Here is a 21,596-nt window from a genome sequence, read left to right as displayed (position 1 = left end):
TGGTGAAAAAAGTAAGCTGGTTGTTTCTGAGAATCGAAACAAAACTGCATCACGAGTTTATCCTTGCCCAGGTTATATGGATTAGATATTCAATTAGTTTACATGCTGCAGAAAATACAAATTTCACCCAACCTATGTTTTTTACTTAGTTTTTTGAATGCCATTTTATATGTGTACAGTGTAATGCATTGTGTCTAGTAACTGAGTTATTTTCCAGTTATTCACCTCAGTCCGTGTGTAATGGAGATCTAACTTGCCATCTTCATTTTAAATAGTTAATAATTTAATAAAAATCATTAAAAAAAATAATTCCAATAAGTGTCAAGAAAAGGGCTAAAACTGCCAGGATACCTGTGACAGAGTCAGTCTGTACTTAGGTTTTCCTCTGACACTCTCCCTGAATCCTTAGTGTCCTTCAACTTCCCTCTATCCCTAACTCTTAGCTTCCAAGTACAGGAGAGCTCTAGTGTCGTTTTATTGGGAAAAAACAAGCCCCCTTTACTTAAGAAGTTTATAATGCAACTGAGAGGACGAACCTTTTATATAAGAGAGAACATGAGTTAAAATGGATAATGTGGTTTAAATGCTGCCTACGGGTTGAAGGCATGAGAAGACTGACAATGGGTAGGGAGAGAGCGTCCTGCAAAGAGTGGGTCTAGTGGAAGGAAGTGAGCAATGGAGGTGGTTTAATGAGAAGAGTGGATGAAGGCTTTTGGTGGCCATGATTTGGCCAGTGAACCAGAGATGAAGTGTCATGGATGTGGGATGTTGGCTGCAAGCTTGAACATAATCACCCCTTATATGGTATTTTACAGTTTACAGAGTCGTTTCCCTACATTTTCTCATTTGCTTTTTACCATGGTTGCATGATATAGATAGAAGGGCTGTTACTAATCCCCACATGGTAAATAAAGGATTTGAGGACCAGAGAATTTGGGACCACGCTTGAACTTCACACACAAGAAAGTGACAGGGCTAGAATCAAATATTTGCTCTTCCAATTCAGCACTCTCTCCAGCAGTGTAAATGCCCACCCTCTCAGGTTGCCAAAATCTCAACCAGAGGAGAGTCTTACCTTCTTGACCAGGCCCTTGCGTTGGGTCCTATGAAAGCACTGGTCAGCCAGATATTGAGTTTTAGGTCCACCTTGAGTTGTGCCTCACTGAAAGCTTTCTATCTGTGTTGTTTTACTGGTGTAGAGTAGCTCTTGATCAAGGACCCCTTTGGGAATATCAGAAATCTCTAATGCCAGGTCCAAAATCTCTTGTAAGTCTTCTATGTCTGCTTTTGGAGCAGACACCATTGATATATGGCAGCTCTCCTCAGAGTTCTACGTCATGTTTCAAATCCCAGGAGTCCTTTTCGATCCCTTCAGTCTGAATGTTTTCTTCCTGTTTAAATCCCAGCCCAGCTTAGACCATGCTTTCACGAACATCCTAAGAAAAGCATACCTCTCTTTTGTAAACTTCTAACATGCTTATCGGCTTTTAACTCATTTACCAGTTAGTCAGTCTTCATGCACCTTGAGGAGAGTACCCAGGTCTTATGCTTCCTTGTTTTCCACAGCAAGGGAGTCCAAAACATTTAACAACTATTTCTTGATTGGTGGATTTTGATCTCTGTTTCTACCTCAACAAAATGAAATAATATGATTATACTGTCAGTTTCACAATTAAATTCTTTCATAATAAAAATGACCATCAGCAAATATGATGTTATCATCATGCCTTTAACAGGATTTTATATATATATATGAAAGGTTCTCCCATTTAAAATCCTTTTTTTCTTAATTTTGTTTTTATCTTTTTAGAAAGTGTCATTGTTTAATTAACTGCATGAAATTGGAACAAACCTGTTTTGCTCTCAAAACAAACATAGCTATACCTTTGTTTTTACTAATTTGATTGGAATTAGAGTTGACCCTTTGACACAGATTTGAACTGTGCAGGTCCACTTATATGCAGATATTTTTCGATAAATGCATACAATGCTATAAATGTATTTTCTCTTGTTTATGATTTTCTTAATTACATTTTCTTTTCTTTAGCTTACTTTATTGTAAGAGTACAATATATAATACATACAACATACAAAACATGTGTTCATTCACTATATTATCAGTAAGGCTTCTGGTCAACAGTAGGTTATTAGTAGTTAAGTTTTGGGGGAGTGAAAATGAAATATGGATTTTCATCTACACAGGGAGGGAGTCGGCTCCCCTAACCCCATGTTGTTCAAGGGTCGACTATATTAATTTCCTGATCTATTTGTGATGGAAAAAATATGAATCTATAATATAGATTCTAAAGAACTGAAGGAGATGCTTTGTGTGCCTGGAGGAAGATTTAGCACTGTACAAATTAATCACAACCTCCCATAATCTTTCTGGGAGCTACATATACACAGGCCAATTGAATCATGAAATTAAAACCTAAAGTTATTCAAGTCACACAGACTATGGGATGATATTATCTTAGGATCATCTGCTCCTCTTCCTTAATCTATTATTGCTAAACTAAACAGTTTTATTACCTTTTTTCCCTATCCTTTGTGCACGATGATAACTAGTTCTAATTTTTTTTTATTTTTTTTGTGTGCTAAAGTTAGATATTAGATTGTGATTCTTTATAATGAAATTTCATTCATCACTGAGCTGGTGTTAAATTTCTAGTGGTCCATGTGCTATTTTTAAGCTTGGGTAAAATTTCTGCCATCTATATTAGCTTCAGCAAATGAACAAACCACAAGTCCGTACTTTTCTACTGTATTATTTTAAACGTAATGTCATTAGATGCTATTGTGCTTGGAGACAAAGGAAATCGTGTCCCACAACCAGTTCTGAAGGCAACAGGAAATTGAGAAAGTAGTTTAATAAACGGATGCTTCCTTTGCCTTTTTAAAGAAAATCATATTTATTTGAGTAGCTTTCTACATATAATACAATCTACGTGTTTAAAAGGCGATTGTTTCCCCCACTTCATTCTCTTAAATGAAATCACAACTGCTCATGGAAGTATTCCCCTGCCTCACCCCATGCCATCACTCTGATGCGTGGAGTTAAACTGAAACCAGATATGGAATCACATTCCACCAGCTTAGGATTTAGAAGAGCAACTGGGGTTTTAAATAGCATTCTTGATTTTTTTTTTTTTTTTTTTTAAAGAATCTTTACAAGAGCAAACTACAGGGGGCAGCAGATATTAACAGGCTCTCAGGACCATGCTGAACCTTGGAATTAACAAGTGCTGCAGGACTGCTCAACTTCTCTCTGACGAAAAAGCTCAGCTTCGACGCAAAACGTCATTTTCTGCTTGCTTTAGTTCCAAGATACATAAGAGTTAAGTCTAGAAGGCTTTTTCCCCATCCATCTTTACACAATAAGCTAAAATCCAGGGGAGACTCACATTTCACAGTATTCTTTGTTGTCTTCTTTAAATTCTGCAATCAAGTGTGATGTGCTGAAGAGATGCGGATTAAACACCTCGGGATCATCTAAGCATTAACCTGAGGGCCGCAGCGCAAGGAACCGCACAGATACAGGGCGCGCGGTGTGCTGCAAAGGGCGTTATTCTCTCCATTTTGTTTCCTCAGAGTGACTGGTGTACAGTTGGACTTTGCAGAAACACCTCCCACACTGTTTGAAGGTTTCGTTATCCAAAGAGTTTTCAAATAGTTGGTATGTTTAAAATCAAGCACACTAATACTGACTGTACCAAACAAACTGCCTGCTTTTCATATAGACAGAGAAAGTGAGTGCGTATAACCCATCAATAGTGCTGAACTTGACTTGGGCTTTTATGTTGAGGACCAAAGGGAGGGAGAATGCCAGATGCTCAATGAAGAGCTTTGGTGTTATCCTGGTGCCACTTAGAAAATAATATCTCACTGAGGCTTAGTGTGGTCCAGTCTCTCTTGTCTGGGAAAGGCTGAAAAGCTGAGAGGGAAGCATCGCCATTCTTTCATCTACCTACCACCCTAGGTTTTAAAATATCGACAGCTACTAGGTGGGTTGCAAAGTTCTTTCCTTTGTGATAAATATAGTTAATGACATAGAGTAATGGCACTGCACTAAACTTAGAAGTAGAAAACAAATCTATTTCCAACACACAAAAAAATGAAAATGTAAAGCTTGTGACAACATACATGCAAGAGGAGAGCCCTGAGCTAACATGAGGAGACTGTTTACGCTTTGGTTTTGTTTCAGCAGATGTGCTGTGATTTCAGGCTTTGGATGTCTGGTTGTCTACCAGAGCTAACTGGTGCCATTTCCTACATGTTCTTCTTAATTTAATTGGCTCCTGTGTTTTCTTTTTTCGTTCTTTCTTCTTTTTTTGCCATAATGAAATACTACAAATAAACAGCAAGGGACAGGAAATATCATAAACACACCTATGAATCCATCAACCCAGAGTCAATAAATGTTAATTTGCAATATTATCCTCAGAGTTTTTTGCTGCATCGTATAGCCTTTTCCACGTTATTACAGTATAACATGCATTCAGAAAAGTAAGCATTTAGTAAGTAGACAGTTCAATGATTTTTTTTTATCTAAAAATAATCACCTGTAAAATCACCTGTAAAACCAGAACATGGATCAAGAAAGAAGACATTTCACCAGCACCACAGAAGACCCACTCTGTACCTTCTACAGTCTCTAGACGCTCCCCTTCAACTATCACAAGGGAAATCTATCATCCTATATAATCTATGCTCCTACCAAGATACATTGGCTTTGCTTTTTTGGTTTTGTTTCTGTTTTTATATAAAGCATGCAGTATTTACTCTTTGGCATCCGGTTTCATTTGCTCAACCTCTTGGATGAGAAATGAAATTTGTGAGATCCCTCCATTCAATTGCATGTAGCTGTAGATCATTTATTCTTGTTGGTGTGTGGTAGTCCATTGTCTGCATATGTCCTGAATTAGTTTACAAAATGTAATGTTAGGGATACAAGGTACAATAAGTTTGAGCCATGTATCTTTTCTTTCTATTGATTTGACTTATTCCACATAAATAGATGTATCCATTAATGATATATAAAAGTGTTCTGTGTGTTTTGAATTTTACATCAGTTGTATCTTACTCTACATATCATGTTACGAACTTGCTTTTCTTCTCTTAATATTATGCTACAAATGTGTTTCTATTTTAAACATGGATACTTTGTTCACTTTCATGTCTGGATAATGGTACACTGAATATAACCCATTTTAAAATCTGTGTTTTGTTGATGGCCACTTAGGTTCTGTCCTCCTTGTGCTTATGAGTGGTGCATACCTGGCAGTGTAACCTCCGGAGCATGCACACCTTCACCTGACTGCAGAGCTCCACCTTGCTCACCAAGCATGTGTAGCACAGCACTCCCACTACCCCACACGTTGTCAACACTTGGAATTATTAGATTTACATTTGTTCACTTCCGGTTTATCATTTTTTGCCAGTTTTCTGGGGGTGGAATGGCATGTCCCTGATTGCTAGTAATGTTGAGCATTATGGTCTTTTCTTGGTCGTTTCACTTTCTCTTTCACCACCAGCCTTTTTTTTTTTTTTCTCCCCACACACACTCAGCTTCCTGCTCTACTCTCCTTGCAGATTTTGCAGGTGGCAGTGCAGATTTTTATCTCCTTCTGTCTCCTGTTAATTAATGAAAGGGGACTGTAGTCCAATATAATGCTAATTCATCCCATGCTAATCTCTCCACCTAGTCTCTTTATCATCTCCCGCCTGCCTCTCTGTAGTTGGCTTCCGCTATGACACTGAAATGGACCTAAAGATTACCAATGACATATTAATTTCTTTTTCACTTTATTGTCCTCATCTTGTTTCAGTTCTTTGGACCTTGTGCCTGTGCCTCATCATACACTCCTCCTTCACTTATTGAATCCTCTGTGGCCTTTCATTTTACTGGGCTTTGCACGTCTACTACCTGGTAAGGTTATCCTCCCCTCTCAACCTCAGGTTCCTTTTCTGAGTTCCTAAAGAACCTTGCCACACACACACAAAATCATTGTATCATTGCAATTTATTATGATAAGAGAAATTCTGAAGGGTTTGCATTTTTATTTCCCCAGTGCCTAACACAGAGTCTTGGCAAGTGTTTGTGGAATGGAACAATAAATTAGGCAAGCATTTCTCTGGGTTCTCCACTGGTGCTAACCCCCTGGTTCAGAGTTTGTGGTGATGAAAATGGGGCCTATTTCTTCCCACCCTGCCTCCACTATCCATTTGCACAAATTGCTTTCTCTCTGCTAGAGAAATATTTTGCCAGAACCCAGGAATTATTTTGCCAGAACTGTGTGCAGAACTCTGTCTGAACCAAGTTCCCATCCTAAGCTGAGAAACACCACCTGGATGGAGAGCAAGTCACACTGACTCCCCCTCAGGGCTGGAGATGGCAGAGGAGGAGGTGACACCCCTTGTGGAATTCTATCCCTGCTCGTCCATTCCTCAAGCCCCATACACTGAGAAACGAAAAACAGGAAGTAAGGAAAAGAAACGGGGAGAGTATGTGATGAGGAAGAAGAAACTAAGAGCTCGCAGGGCACGTGAAGAGGGGAGATAATCACAAGCATATTATTCCACTCAGAAGAGCAGGGATAAAACTAAATCGACAAGAGACATAGACTTTTGTTTAGATGGCCTAAGTCTGCCCAACTGCCAAGACTGTTGGGTCCCAAGGTGATGTTAAGCTGTCACAGAGTGACATGCATTTCAAGTGGTTTCCAGAACTCTGGCCATTACTAATAAATGTTTTCAGGGCCTCACTCCGGCTCAAAGGCACCATTCCCACATTACTTGCCCTGTCAGGTGTGTGAGTGTGTCCTGCTTCTGTTGCTACATGTAAATAGCAGAGGGCAGAATTCAGGCCATCATGTGGCTTTCCTACTAAGAAGAAATAGTTGTTTACCACAGTCATACCTTGCTACTTCTGAGTCATGTGCTGCTCATTCATGCATTTAACAAATAGCTCTTCTGTGTATTAGCATTGTCTTTTAAAGATTTCACTTCTGCTTGTGCGGGAACGAATGCTTACTTAAAAAGAAAATATTACATTGATTCAAAGCACAGAGGTTCTGAGAGAGGTGTACAGAACCCTATCTGTCCAAATGCAAGGGCTAACTGATTTCCCACAGACCTTGATCCTTATGTTAAAGTAATACATTTCACTTAAAAAAAACAAAAACCTATATATATGTTACACTTTAAAATGATAAACTTCACCCCATCGGTAATCTTAAAAACCTGTTGAACCTGACCTCTGCTTTAAGAGCCCTCTTTTTCTCATTTCCTCGTTGAGACAGGCAGCTGTCGAAGGTGGCCTCCTTGCTACCACATTTCATGGCTTTTGCAATGAAATAACAAATGAAAATAGGCAATTATAATAGCGCCTTGCCTCCTAGAGCCCAATGTTCCTGGAAAAACGGCTGTGCTATTTAAATAGCAGATAGAGTATCTTCTTGCCTACAGTGGTATGGTAGGCAGGATTCTCTTAAAATAAAAGTCAAATGTAGCACAAAATGGGAATGGAGAGCACTCCAGGAATAGAGATGTTTAAGGGCATCTAGGAATAGCCACCTAAGAAGTACATGGAAATGAAGGTCTTTCCAAGCAAAGGTCTAAGCCATCCTTTGTTTAAGACACCATTTTTGTTTTTAACCACATTGCCACGGCGATTTGGCCCTGACCCAAGAGATGAATTCTTCTTAGAGATGGCTCTATGTCATTTGTAAGTCTCCAAGTAGAAGGGAAGGCAAGTGCTATGAACTTGAGAAAGTTGAAAAGATCTCTACCAGAGTCCAATGGTAGACTCTTATACTTGTGTAGAGCCAAATAGGGATGTGAAATGAAAAAAAAAAAAAAAAAAAAAAGTAAGATCTCTAACTCCCTAGCATATTAAACCTGGAAAAGGAACAGTTTTCTGATCTAAGTAATGTTACCTTTTTGTGGGTTTCATTCTCAATCGATTTCATTTGAAATGCTATGCAAGGCTTTTGTTGCTGCCCTTAATAAAGGGTGTAAATGCCAAGATAGATATTTATGTATTTCTGAAAGAATATTCTCTAGAATATATTTAGTTTTATCATTCATCCAATTCAAGTCTGGGCATTGAATTAGACTGGATGACCTATTTTAATGTGTAATTTGCTCATTGATTTATTTATTAATTCAACTTGTATCTATTACATTGCCTACTATGTGTCAGGGACTGTCTTAGGAACAGGAGATTCAGAGTTGAACAAGATGAATGCATCATGCAATGCAATCTCCCTACACCTCCCCCCCCACTATCTTTCTCACTCTCTCCATCGTCTCCCTCTATTTCTCATTTATTGACTTATCATCATCATCATCTAGATGCACAAGCCACAATTCAGGATGCCATCTGGACTAAAGCTCTTTTCTCTTCTTCGTTCCACTAAAATACATCCCTTGGACAAACACCCTCTTGGGTTTCTGCCTAGAACATTACAATAGCAAGGACACAGGTCTAATAATACTTTGGCAATGAATCTACTTATTATTTAATATCTAAATGTTCACATTTAAAAACTAAATGTTCACATTCAATATGATAACTGATATTCACAATGATCCTGTGAGAAAAAGGATATTATCACCACCATTGTAGAGATAAGAAAACTAAGGCTCAGAGATGTGACAAGAGCCATTCAAAGCTTTCATGTTAGTAATAGCCTGGGTTTTACTCAAAGGCGTTTTGACTTCAAAGTCGGTGTTCTCTTCACTCTGCTACGCTGTTTTGCATCCACCATGGTATTCCCTGATTGTGCTTCTCACTCACGGAGGATTCCAGTACAGGCTCCTTCACACATACCATTGGATACTTTATATCTAAGGTGAGGCACCATAATTAGAAGCAGCCATACAAAACAAACAAACAAACAAACAAAAACAGAAAACCTCAACAAATGTAAAGCACTTAATCTTACAAGAAAGGACTGTTAGATTATAGTCTGGTGCCATTGGGAAAAACCCTTTCACGAAAGCGCCTCTTGTAAATTTCACTGTCGTTTCACAGTGGGTGAGACAAGATACTGTTCTCTTTTTTGTTTCTTTGTTTGAATTTTCTTTGCAACTAGAATGGTATTATTTTATGTTATCTCTTTTGTAACAGCAGTGCCAGGAAAGAATATCTACCTTGAATTAAGTGTTCAGAAAATAGTTATAGAACTGTATTGGGGGCATAATTTCAAGTGTTCAAATGAGTTTGCCCAATTATATCATAAATGTAAAAAGTACTGTGGAGGCAATACATGGCCATGTAAATGAAAGGTGCTATTATGTTGGTGGGTAAACATAGTCTTTCATGTGGTGTTTGATGAGCAGTCTTCTTAAAGAAAGCAAAAACAACTCAACTAATGCTACTTGATTATTCTATTAAATAGTGAGGAGCACAATTACTCTTCCTTTAAAATTTTTACCTTGAAAAATGCAACCATTTGGCTTATAGTCAGTGTCTGTGGGGGTATGCATAATGAATTTCTTAATTTGTTACATGTTCAGTACACTAAAACCTGTGGTTTTCTAGGAATTGAGATGGCTCTTCCTGTCAGTTCCAGAGAGAAAAGATAAGACTTGAGGTCAAGGGACTGATGCATTATTTTTCCAATGTGTTTGCATACATTGTTGAAATTTCCACTGGGAAAATGATTTAAAAAATGGATTTTTTAATGTGTATTGTGAATTTCTAAATGGCTATTGCAAACATGCGTGAGGCATCAACCGTTAAAAAGTCTTACAGGGGTAGTTTTTGTGTTTTGCAATTGTAGATTTCATAATAGCCTCCTTTGAAGTAAAAACTCTCATCTCTTTGTAACTGGAATAGGGTCTAAAGAAACAAAGCTTCAAGAGGGTCAGCTGGGCTATAAAAAATGTTGTAATCTCCTACAGGAGAGACGTGATTTATAAGGCAATGTATTTTTTATGACATATCAATGTTTGCAACAGACCAGGCCAGTAAGTAAGAAGTTCAGATTTAAGAGGAAAGAACAGTGACATAACTTCCCTTTACAGGTGTCATTTGGTTTAAAACAACCTTTGCTAACCCACTAAATGAATCATTTTGAATGCGCGCAAGTGGGGTTGGTGTAACAAGTGTGTATTTCTTCCATCTATGTGCAACACCAGCACCTCTCTGCCAAAATGTTTTTTAATGCAATAGGCATAAAATGATCTGTGCATGTCTGTGCACAGTGGTCTTAAACCAGTCGTGGGGGCCTCACAAAGCTAGGTTTCTGCCATCCAATACTCACTTTAAAAAGAGGCATCAGAGTCTAATGCTGTTAACAGCATGGGTCACATGGGCCAGACAAACCTGGGTTCAAAAGCCACTTCTGCCATGTACTACATTGATAGGACCTTGGGTGAGTCATGGACTGAACATCCCTGCACCTCATTTAACTCATACAAGTATGTAAACTGAGGATAATAAAGATACCTCAGAGGAGGATTAAGTAATATTATGCACTTTAAATGTTTAACCTAGTGTCCGGTGCACAGTAAGTAATCAGTTAAGCCTTGGTATATTTTTCAGGCACTCACAAAGCATTGATTGAGTAACTACTATGCATGGGAGAAAGTGTATAAGTGTAGTTTGTGTGTGCATATTGTCAAGTAATGAAGCACACTCCCACCCTGCCTCTGCATTATATGAAAATGTATAATTAGAGTTTTTAAGCAGTTTCTAACCACTAGCACATTAGCAAACAGCAAACACTATTGCACGGTACAGAGTTTGTTTACTTAGCAAAATGCAGATAATGCAGCTGCTTCATACAACAGTCAAACAGGAGGGTATGCTGATTGCAGAGTAAATTGAGCCCTGGGACTGTCTTTAGTTAGAATGTGACATCATTTTAAAAGTTGAATTATTTGAATCATTTTTAAACAAGTTTTAAACTTTTTTTTTTTTTTTTTTTTTAGTTATTTAGGAAAGCATGGACAATTCAGCAAATAACCCCACTCATCCTGCTTGAATCTAACCAATTAGAACTTAAAAAGAAAAGGGCTATAAAGTAACTAATTTCAAAATCCATGACATCTACATCATGGCATGGTTATCTGGGCCAAAATATATGTCCTGGAACACAATAACCATATGCTATAAAATATAATTGCTATAACAGTGTAAGCCAATAGGGTGAGTCTTCATTCTGTCCACACACATTAGCATTATAGAAAGGTTCCCTGTGGCAATTACACAGTGAAATACCATTATGCATAGCTTTCCATGTGTAGTTATGGCTGTGTCTATATAACACTGAACATCTGTATGAAAATCAAAAAGTTCAATCAACCCTCCAGATGTCCCCAGATATCAATGTGTTTGGCTTATGGACAAAACAGCTGGACTTTTGTGTTTCATTTCATTTTCTTGCAGATGTTAGTCTCTTGTAGACACATCCTCTTTTGGAGTTCTTTCTTACTACTCACCTTTGGAATTATAACTGAATTTCTTAAAAACGAAAAGGTTTACTATACAAATGTGTTTCCCCTGAGTGGAAGAAGGCTGTTAGTCAAAGATTTGGTAGCTCATACATAAGAGTTCATGGTCCAGACAGCAGCAATGAAAAATTAAAGGAGAGAGACAGCATGAAAGTTATTTGATTCAAAAAATAAAATATTCCCAGAAAAACTCAAGGAAAATAAAATCCTTCATGTTTTTATTTATGGAAAGTATGTGATCTCATATTGGTAAATTCAGGGTTTTTAAAGACTGAGGCAATGTCGCATGGTAGAAAGACACATCATGGGTATCAGGAAATCATGAGTGTGAGTTCAGATTCTGTTCTTGTGACATTGTGAGCTTTGGTTTCCACTAAGGGGAACAACCAATCCAGTGTGCCTCAAAATCCCCAAGTTTTAGCATTTAAAGCCCCATGCGTTGGGAAACCCCCTTACTCCTAGGCAAATAGATGGTTGGTCATCCTACTCCTCATCCATAAGATGAGGGTAACCATGATTTCCTCAGAGAGCTGTAGTGCGGGTTGGTAAGTAAAGCATCTAGAACTGTCAAGAACTACAGGTTCCCCAAATGACAACGATTATCTCCATTAAAAATCTCACCCACATTTCCTATTCTGTTTCCTCTCAGAGCACAGGCTTGTCTGTTCCCATTTTATTCAACATAATCAACACTTCACAATGACAGTCACTCTAAAGGATCCCATCTCATTCTCATTCTATACTGTATTCTCCAATATCGATTCAATGGTCATGAACTTTACATTATCCCCACTGAAATCCGAGAGATAACTTTTTGTTTCCTCTGTACAGACCTGATATGCTACTAGAGTTCAGATGTATGTTGTGGAAACTCCAGTGTCCACAGAGTCTGACACACAGTGGACCGTCAACAGATACTTGTTAAATGAAAGAATGATGAATGAAAAAAAAAACAAACTATGTATATATATAATATATATATAACATGTATATAATATATATATAATATATAATATATATAAATTATATATATAATCATATATTGTTTTTTCTTTATATATATTTTATTATATATATATTTATTCGTATATACACACACACACACACACACACACACACACACACACACATATATTTAGGTTGAGCTATGGCAAACCAGTAGAGTGAACATAAAATTGTGGCCCTTCTCTACAACTCATCATCTCTGTCATAGATTTCACTTTACTTACTACAGAAACAATGCTTGTTCTCTTTTAGGAATCAAACTGATATAGTTTCTTTCCAGAACCTTTGATATACCAATTGATCTCTACCAAATGACTGGCTGGTCTTCTCCCTCCCACTCTGTAGCCCTGATATTGTTCTGTGAGGTCGCAAGCCTCCGGGTGCTCTCCTGCTGCATTGAATCATCCACAGACCCATCTCTAGCCTCATCACTTGGTCCAGCTTCAAACTCTAAGAACTGTCTCTTGAATCGTTCAGATTTCTCTCCTCACTTCACCTTATTCTACCCTCTGGGTGACTCATTTTTCTGGGCCTTCCTCTTCAACTAAGCGCTGCCCCTGCCTCCGGCCCTTCCCAGGCCTGCACTTTCAAAAGCCAGACATACTTAGCAGTAGGCAATCGAGCCACGTCTTTTCCCTTGTCTGTCTTGCAACTTAGGACCCACTCATTGGTAATAATTATGGAAATTAACTGAGTTAAAATAAAGTAAGCTTGGGGTGGAGTAGACAATTCACTCATTCCTGTTCATCCTAATATTCTCATAATTTCTAAGATTGCCTATGCCTACTTCTCTTTCTTAAAATTCTGTAGAAGAAAATAATTGTGAGGATTCTTGAAGATACATTCTCAAGTGTTGAGTGCTGCCTTTGATAGGCTCCTCAGAGCCATGACTGGACCGACTCTAGAAGCCATAGAAACTCCATTTGTTCAGAAAGAAGATTTGTGTTTGGGATGGACTTAGGACAAAAACATTTAGGTTCCCCAAGTTACTTTAAATGTGAAAATACAAGCCTAAATAGAAGAAAGTCCTCAAGGGGACTTTTCAGAACCACAGGAAGAAAGCTTACACTCCTGACCTCTCACCTTAGCATTTTTCTTCCTTCTACTTTCAAGCAGTGAATAATCAACACATCAGAGTTCATTTAGATCCAAATCCAATTAAGTCTGACCTTAGGGATAGTTACTCATAGCTCCCAGCAGGTGTGTGCTTGGAAGAAATCCTCATCTGCGCCCTTTGTTCCATTTCTAAATTACCCAAGTTTATGGTCCTGACCGATTAAGCTTACAAACAATACCCACTGAAGACCAAAGGAGAACAGCTGCTGGTTTAAGTGTGTGGGCATTTTGGCTGGAAAGTATTTTAAGAAATCACCTCTTTCTATTTATTCTGCGTGGAATAAATCTGAGAGTTGAAAAATTTCTGTAACTGTTGTCTAAATCCCTACACTAGCTGCTGGACCATGAGTGACATCACTCAACCACGATGCCCTTTGCTTTCCGTGGCTGTGAAGTGCTCTACAAGGTTCTTGCCAGAATTAGAATCAATGTATGTAATTCAAGTGGCACGATACCTGACACATAGTGGGTGCTTAATTAGTGGTATACATTACTTATTGGTGTTATTAAAGCATTACCAGGAATTTCAAATGCCTTGTCACTATTCACTGTAGGGAAACACCTGTGTGTGCTGCGAGTGTGTGTGTGTGTGTGTGTGTGTGTGTGTGTGTATTCAGTCAGTTCTTGAATTATCTTCCATAAATTGTATCCATTATTTTAGGCTGGTTTCAGAAGTCATGCTCTAAAATATCTTTACTACTGATTCTCACAATTCTTGTAGCATGGTTTTTGTTGGGAAGGGAAGGAGAAAGGTGCTGTAAAAACAGGTACCTATGAAGATTCCAGTCCTCTGCTAGATGCTTTTCATACATTTTCTCATCTATTTCTCACAACTTCTCTGTAAAATATTACTAAGTCTGTTATACAGAGGAAACAAACACAGATGTAATTAAGAGCCCAGATTCAAACCAGGTCTGAATAACTTGAAATCATTTTCTCTTTGGAGGGCGGGGCAGAAGATCTGGTTTCTGGTCTCAGCATTGCCCCTAAATAATTGTGTTCTTGAACTAATTACCTCATTATTCTGAGCCATAATTTTGCAATTCTTAAAAAAAGGGGTTGGATTAGACCATTTTAAAGATCTTCTTTCAGAACTACAAGCTTAAGTTAAGACACTACAATATAAATCTAAAAATGAATCTAATCAAAGAGAAATGAAATGAAAGGGACACCTCTGTTTTCAGTCAATGAGTAAATGATATTTTCTTGAGTGTTCATTCTTCCTGAAACTATAAAGAGAAGAAAAAATTAGAAGAACCTGTTTGTCCCTGCCCTGATGTGCTTTTCTCAGACCATTTTCATTTGTGCTTTGGTTGAACTCTGAAGCATGATCTTTAGGCTACTGGGGCTGTTCTCTTCCTCTGTTGTTGCTGGTATTATTATTATTATTATTATTATTATTATTATTACTGTTATTATTATTATTATCACCCTATTTAACAGTGGTGCACAACCTCATCCAGCAGGACATAACGTGGTTCATGGTGAGAAAAGCTGAATGGTGCCCTTACTTCTCCTTTCCTTGTTTCTCTGAGTAACAAGACAGGTAGTAGTCCACTAAATGGCCCCAGACAATGTCTAGAAAGAGAACCAAGGAATGACCAGAATGACTAAGATAACCATGCTGGATGAGTCTTAAATTCTCTATGAATTTATTCCTTGCCTCTGCCATTTCTTTCCTTCTCTAGACAATTCTATCAGTCTTTAAGATCCAGGTTCTGGAAGCCTTTTTGAACTCTGTCCCCAGTGTCTCCATCCCTCACTCCTTCTGTGCTATGTTCTCACACTTTAACTAGAGCACATGCATTGGGTTGTGCTTTGTTATGTGTCTGTTCTTCATTTCATTTTAAACCACTGTAATATATCAATACACGGTGCTGTATTCTGCAGCTTCTTCACTGTCTTGGACTGAAAGAAGTGTGTATGTACATCACAATCATTTGCAGAAACCTTGTAGACGGAAGGCATTCTCATGCTTGAGAGGAAAAATGTGCCTTCCTTTAATGAAGCCTGGTATAGCTGGCCTAACCAAACATATACATGAAGAGTCGGTGATTTACCTTACAAAAGTATTCATGGAAAACTTTAAGACCAAACTACCCTATTGAATTTTAATATGAATTTATAGAGATGTAATATACAACCTTTTTTCAGGAATAATCTCTCGCTAGACTCTTTGCTCCATGGGAGCTGGGAACCTATTTGATTTCTTTTCCACCGCACCCCCCAATGCCTGGTATACAGTAAGTGCTTAATAAATATTATTGAAGGAATAAGTAAATGAGGGAAGGAACAATTACCACTATTATTTTAAATGAGGGAGCACTGTGTGCTGTGAGTCTCTGCTGCGTATCATTAATGACCCTAGAAACATTATTTTAGGCTGATGAAAACAATACAGTAAAATATTGAAATTCTCTGTTTTGTGTTTGCATACATTGGTTGTTATACACACAAACGATTGCTTCCTGTTAATGCTGTCGGATGAGGAACGGCAGTCACGAGTTGAGGGAGAGAGAAGTGCAGGGTACCCAGACCATTTGCTTGTTTCTGTCTTTGAGGTAATGACATTACTCCTAATATGCCCCCTCAGATTAAACAGTAATAGTTAGCTCTGAGTGGTTAGAATTCTGCTCAATAAAAATAATGACATTAAAAGCTGTGAGGAGAAATGCTGTGCTACATCATCATCTTCATGAAAGAGAAAAGGCAGAAGCAGGTGGCTGGTGATTTCTGCAGATAACACTGAATGGGGGTGAGCCCAGCTCAGAATTAAAGCCTCACTCAAAGTAAATCAACATGAGATTCTAAAACCCTTCCTTGTCTCTCCAACAGTTGCCATTAATATGCTGTTTATTCCGTGATTATGAATGTGGCTACCATCTCAGCTTATACCAAAGGCCACCAGGTAGATTACTGGCAGAGGACAGTCAGATTATGGGTTGCTCAGGGATATGACAGAGAAAAATGAGTCTTAATTCCCTCAGTTTGACCTCCATTCACCGAGGAACCCCCCCGCCCCCGCCTTTATTTGTAAGGTTACATTCCAGACCCCAAAGCAAACACATGGTGTATTTTCTCTGTAAACAGTGTTACAAGTGGAGGGTTGAAAATATTTGCTTTGAAAATTCTTCCTTAAGCAGTGAGACCAAAACGCTCACTACCTGTCAATAGGTTTCTCATCCTCTGTGATTTGGAAGGATGGCTCTGTTCTCATTGTGCATTTGACTGCATCTGGAACACGTGAGGTGTGTTTGGAGCAGTCTCAGAAAATGAATGACTAGAGCTTTGTCTTCCAGTTCTGGTCCAGCCTGTCTCTTTCTCTGCCTCTATGAGCAAATTTGAAGCAAAGTCTCATGAACTAAAGAAATTAGCAGGAACTCCAAGATGCAGGATTCTGTTTTAAATCATTGAAATTATTTAATACTCTTCCTCCCAAAAAAGTTGAGAATTTTTAATTAAGTCTATAATTGACAATTGGGATAGGGAGGTGGGCATTAATTATAAAGGGATATACAAAACTGAAATAATAATTGGGGGTGACTGCCACTGGTCAGTCAGCTCCATGAAATTGGACCAGTGAGCCGACTGTGTCTGCTGATGCTCACTGCACCCTCAGTGTCTTGCAGAGCGCCAGGAGAATAGTGGGCTCTCAGGAGATATTTGAGTAAATGAACAAAAGAAGGTACGAATGAATGAACGATTGAATAAATGAATGTTTGAATGCAAAGTCAAGTCTAATGGACCCAGTCACATTGTTTGTTCACTACTGAAACCCCACTCATATCCAACACTTTTATTTATTGTAAAACCAGGAAAGCAGAAACATCCAGGGCAGCTTTGAAGGGCATTCCCCAACCCAGCCAACAACCAAACAGGGCTTTAACCCTCTTTCTACGCCATTTCAGAGATCGTGGGCAGCACTTTCATAGAGTTAGGTCAGTAGACACCTTTATTTCCACTCAGCACCATTCATGGGCTTCATATTTAAGAAAGTGGGATTTGGATTATCTGAGAAGTGCTTGAGACACTTGTTTGCAGTGTTTAAATGCTAAAGGGACAAAGGATAAAATGATGATTCCTGGAAACTTTGTCTATTGGCCCGTCTCCTTGGTAAATGTAAAATGTCACTGAGGGTTATCAGTCTTAGCAAATGTTGCTAGAAAAAAAATGTCAAGTTTAACTGAGATCTGGAAGTTCTTTTGCATTTTCTTCCTGATAAACTTCTCCCATTTTGTAAGTGGATGCAAATGTGAATTTTCATAATTTGACCTATAGTCAGAAAAAAAAGTCATCAAAAATACCAAAATAACAAAAGATAATTTGCTCATTAAAATATGTAAGTCTATTTAGATATTAATGTAATAAGCTAATTTACTGTTGCTCTGAAATCCTTTACAATAGAAGAAATAAATCACCAACGTAAAAGTCCCCAGGTGTCAGTATCTCATAAAATTCTAAAGCAGCCAAAAACGAGATGTTTACCTACTCAGGTAGATTTATTAGATGTTCCAGAGAAACATTAATTTGACATAGAAGTTACCCTGGGTTATTTATGTTCGACTTCTTGGAGCAAGGCTCAGATTACGTTTCTTCTTCTAATTTGACAAATACAAGTTATTTAAAATGTGAAGCACAGTGGTATAGCAAAGGGATCATTGAGAAAGACATATTTAAAAGGACACATTTTAAACCACAACCTACTTTGGCCACGTATTAGGCTACAATCTTGAACTTTGTAACTTTTAAAGATGTATGCAAACATGCTTGTCATTCAAATATTTAAAACTAGTCTTTGTTTGCACAGGCTACCATGTGACTCAGTAAAACTTTTCTGCCTTCCTTAACACCAAATGTGCTGAGTTATTTTTGCAAGTAAATTTCCCATATTTAAATAGTCAGATTATATTAATTTAGAATTATAAACCAATGGATTCTTTCTGACGAGGTTTCTGCCAGGAGCAATGACATCTTCAACCAGGAAATGACAAAACCCCAAATTCTTCTGAGGATATTGTAGCAAAGTGATTATCCTGTAATATTAGAGTGCATGAGCATTACGAAGGAGGTTTAGAGGCATAAGGAGTTTTCAGGAGTCATAATAGTTTTCCCACAGAAAAGCAGTCTTATCTATTTTCAAAGGTGAAAGGGAACGGCAAGCTGATGCTCAGTAGAATACAGTCTTTTCATTGACTGATTTGGTTTGATGACTATTCCCCAACATACACCTTGAGTTTATTGTTAATAAAAGCAATCTCAGTGAATTTTTCAGCTATGTCTTATGAGTTATTGAAATAACCACACACACACACACACACACACACACACACGCACACACACACACTCTTGTTTCAGGTTAACCTGGGAGGGAACATTAGAGTCAAAGTGGTAGAAATCACAAGATCAGGCCAGTTCTGTGCTTGGTTCTCTTATGTATATGCTCACTTACTAAAGTCCTGAAAAGAGGACATGTGGCAGTTAGGATACTTTGAATTCCAAGTAAGAGAGAATCCAACAAAAATGTGACTTCAACAGTAAGGACAGTTATTATCTCACAGGAATTCCAGGGATAGGAGTTCAAGATTGGTTAATTTGGTGGCTCAGCATCATAAAGAATCTGTGACTTTTTTTCCATCTTCCCCATGCCTCACAACAACTATAAAAAGTAGGAACATCTTTACAAGGAGAGTGGAGCTCAGAGAGGTTAAGCACATGTACAAAGTCACTCAGTAAGTGCCTGAGATAGGCTATCAGCCCACTCTGAGTCTGGAACCTATTCTTATAATCACACTAACATCATGCAATACATTGTAGATGTTAAGCATTGTCTATAGAAAGGAGATACTGCTTAGTATTCAACATAATAATAAACATGAGCATCCATACAACTAGATTTGCTTATTTCACAGCTGTCAACTTCCTGGCCATGCTGCACACTTTTGAAAATACATATTGAGATGCTCACCTTTTGCTTGAAGCAGGGTTATCATGTTATAACATCTGAGAGATGATATGAACCGAGTCATGAAAGAACCAAATAAAGAGTTCCTCCATTCATTCTGGAAGTCTTCAGCGAAGGCTATTGTAATTACACTAGAACTTCCAGGGAGCTTTCTAGAAAGAGCCAGACACATGAAAAATTATGTTATCGTAATTAACTTTAATACATTTAGTGACTGGCAGTCTATTGTTTCGTTTAACCATCCCCAAAACCTTAAGAGAGTTTCTTTTCTCTATATTTATCTCCATTTTTTTTCTCCATTTCCCCAATGGGTGTTTATCTTCAGTGTGTCCATGGATTGTAGAGAATGGGAACTGAACAGCTATCCACCGTGGCCCTAAATCTTCCATGTTCTCCCCAGTTCCTCCTCCTGGAATGCCCTCACCATCTGCTACAAAACGGGCTTCGCTTTTCTATTTTGAAAGTTTCATTAGAATCACCAACTTAGGTCAGAAAAATATATGTAGACATCGTATCCTAAACATTTATTAAACATTTCCTAGGAGACAGGCTCTGTGTGGCAGTTTCAAGTCCATGATTTTATATCGACTGTGCAATAACCCTGTGAAGTAAATACCATTATCTCTGTATTACAGATAAAGCAATGAGGACTCTGGGAGTTGAACAACTCACTCCATGACACACAGCCATTAACAGAGTTAGGGATTATGTTCTCTCGTCTCCAGTGCAATCTCCGCTATGATAAATTAAGGGAGAGATAAGATGCATTAGGAGAGCAAAGCAAGCAAGTGGTTGACTGGCCAGAAGTACTAAGAGGATTGGGATCAAGGTAAAGAGTAGGAGCTGTTCAGGGGAGGCCCAGAGTGGAATAAAGGGGCCGTACGGGAAGGTCAAAGACAGGTCTTTCCTACTCATCTGGTGTTTTTGTTTTTGTGTTTGCTCGTTTGTTTTCAGAGGTAGACTCCGTGGCTATGCCTCTTTCCTATTTATCCCAAGTTCATTTGGTGATACCCAAATTGGGAAATTGCAAAAACAAGTCTGTTCAAATGTCATCACACATCAGGAGCATCTACAAGGAAGAAAGAACTTCCTGTTCTATGTTGGTTTGAAAAGAAAGACATGCTATTGGGGTTTACCATGGAAAGTTTTATATTTGGCAGGATGACCAATCACATGTAAGACATGGTGGGCAAAACCCTGAACTGCCAGTCACTGATTTTTATCAGCTATTAGATGGGGTTGTAAAATGGGAACATTGGTAATGGGTTAGGAATTGTTCTTCATTGACATATTGGCACCATGCAAAAATGCCCAAAGGGATAATATTATATCGCCTTATGAAAATGTTGCCCTACAGTTATAATTGATACATTAAGAGGACTCAGAATTGAGGTCAGATGTAGCTTTGCCCCTCAAAGCCTGAAGGGGCAGGAAGACCCTGCCCACTATAGTGATTTAATGCCTACACTCAGAGCCTTGACGATGGTGCACACAGGTGTTTTACTGCTCGTATGTGTCAGCCTGTCCATTCGTAGGCAGCCTACCACTGACGACCTTCAGGACATCAGTTTGTTTCTTGATTCCCTCCCTTCTTTATTTGTTGCCACTTATATTTCTCTGCAGGTTTATAGAACCCTGTGCCAGAGACTAACGAGAGCAGGTCTGATCCTTCTGATTCTTTAGCATTAACCACCTATATAATGAAGAAACCTTCCTTTTGTTACTATTAATTGAAGTTTATAGCATAATTTTGAGGTCTTATGAAAGTGAAATAGATGAGATGGAGAAAAAAGGAAAATATTAAAGAGACAAATAATGCCATTCATTTATCACACATGCACTCAGTCAAAAGTCAACACGTATTTACAATTGACCTGCTATGTACCAGGCACCATCCCAGGAGCTAGGGTAGGGATATATAGGAAATCAAACCTGTTCAGTCCCTACCCTCAGGGAACTTAAATTCTGGGGTGGGGGAAGGCGGGGAGAAATAATAAACAAATAATAAAAACCACATATACCATGGCAGCTGGCAATAATCGCTCAGAAG

The 21,596-nt window shown here is 38.3% G+C and overlaps 1 protein-coding gene across 41 annotated transcripts in view; it reads left to right on the top strand.

Annotated features, from left to right (window-relative positions):
- The window catches only part of PTPRD (protein tyrosine phosphatase receptor type D), a 2,065,421-nt gene that overhangs the window by 1,542,167 nt on the left and 501,658 nt on the right, over window positions 1-21,596 (top strand). The window contains exon 11 of one of the 41 annotated variants that reach the window (XM_074330405.2): window positions 5,829-5,929. The exons of the other annotated variants lie outside the window; for them this stretch is intronic. The gene's annotated coding sequence lies outside the window, so the exon portion shown is untranslated. The remainder of the gene's footprint in view (window positions 1-5,828; window positions 5,930-21,596) is intronic. 41 annotated transcript variants of the gene reach the window in all.

This window comes from Rhinolophus sinicus, chromosome 16 (assembly GCF_057876585.1).
Source record: "Rhinolophus sinicus isolate RSI-liver-muscle chromosome 16, RSI-T2T, whole genome shotgun sequence".
NCBI classification, from domain to species: Eukaryota; Metazoa; Chordata; class Mammalia; order Chiroptera; family Rhinolophidae; genus Rhinolophus; species Rhinolophus sinicus.
This window is presented reverse-complemented; position numbering and strand designations above follow the sequence as displayed.